We start from the raw sequence: 1,510 nt of genomic DNA on the forward strand, positions 1-1,510 counted from the left end.
TATCGGTAGGCTGCATTGTCTAAAGAAAAAAAAACATGGTCTTTTTATATGGTCTTGGAGTCAGCTAGACCTGAGTTTGAATTCCTTCTCAGCTCTTTGCAGGCCATGAGGTCTTGGGAAACTTCTTTATCCTCTCTAAGCCTCAGTTTTCTCATATTAAGACTAAAGGTTAGTCTTACAGAATTGTTGGGAGGAATGTGTGGTATATGCATAAGGACGTGTGATACATATTTGACATTGAATGTAAGTGAAGATTCCCCTCCATGCCATGGTCCCTAGGAAATAGAGCCTCAGGTGGACTAAATGATTGTCCAAGGCCATGTGGTTGTCAAAGGACTGCAAATAGTAACCAAGCCAGGACTGTAATCGTGGCCTCCTGAGTCTATGTGTATGCACATACCTGTCCCTTGTGCCTAAACTCTGGGCTGAGACTGAACATTCCTGCAGGAAGCTGAAAACAATTCGCCTTTGCTGTCATCCTGCTACCACGCATACTTTATTATCTAAGGTACCACTGCAGGCTGCTGCTTCGGGATGTGATGAGGAGACTGAAGATCAGAGAGGTTAAGTGACTGGGCCAAGGTGAAACAGCTATCCAGGAGCCATGTCCACCTTGTTGCCTTCACTCTTGCCTTGTATGACCGTGCATTAATCCGGATGCACCCTGGGTGGAGGAGACAGTGGCAGCTGCAAAAACAGCAGCACTAGGCCTGGCTCCAGAGCATCACCTAGAAAGAAAATAAACTTGCTATCTCTTGGCAAGCCCAGCCTCAGAGGATCATGATAATAAGAGGGAGGAAGTGGCTGAGGTGACGAGGATAGCGAAGACTCAGAGGACAATGAGGACATGCAGCACATGGATGAGATAAATGATTACAGTGAGGAGCCTGATGGTGGGGAGTCATTGAGGTGGACATGGAAGGCAACAAACAGGATCAGGACCAGCAGATAATCAAGGTAGACAGGGCAGGGTGTCCTTGGGGAGATTCCACACCAGCCAATCTGCTCTACCCCTGCTGTGGAACTAGCTGATGGCTGTTTTGGAAAAACAGAAAAAAAAAAAACCCAAAAACCCACAACACAGCAAGAAAGACTTCTGCTCACCTGCTCTACTCATGAGGAAATGTCACCCTCAAGCCATCTCTGAGTAAGGAAATGCAGATAGTAAAATTGTTGGTAATTTATTAAACACAGAGCTTTAAATGTTTCCCATGAGTGAGTATCCAGTTAATATAAATTGGTTAAAATCATACATCCAATAATTGAAATTATTACCTGTGAAGTGGAACTAGGGAGAAATAGATATTGACCTGTAATGCATTCCACTTCATCCCAACACATTTTCTGCCAACTGTGCTCCCTCTTCTTCCCTTACTAAGATTTATACAAATTAAGATGGAAAAAAAGGAAATGCGGCATGTGTAGAGTCAAGCATGAAGTGTGTTTAGTGGGAAAAAAACCCTCATATGCATTCAATCACCATACTCTTGTACAAGGAGGCTGAAAACCC

The 1,510-nt window shown here is 44.0% G+C and overlaps 1 pseudogene; it reads left to right on the forward strand.

Annotated features, from left to right (window-relative positions):
• Positions 1-604: 604 nt before the first annotated feature.
• Positions 605-1,032, forward strand: LOC105063363 (anaphase-promoting complex subunit 15 pseudogene; annotated as a pseudogene).
• The last annotated feature ends 478 nt before the right edge of the window (positions 1,033-1,510 follow it).

The sequence above is a fragment of the Camelus bactrianus genome, chromosome 1 (genome assembly GCF_048773025.1).
Source record: "Camelus bactrianus isolate YW-2024 breed Bactrian camel chromosome 1, ASM4877302v1, whole genome shotgun sequence".
In the NCBI taxonomy this organism is placed as follows: Eukaryota; Metazoa; Chordata; class Mammalia; order Artiodactyla; family Camelidae; genus Camelus; species Camelus bactrianus.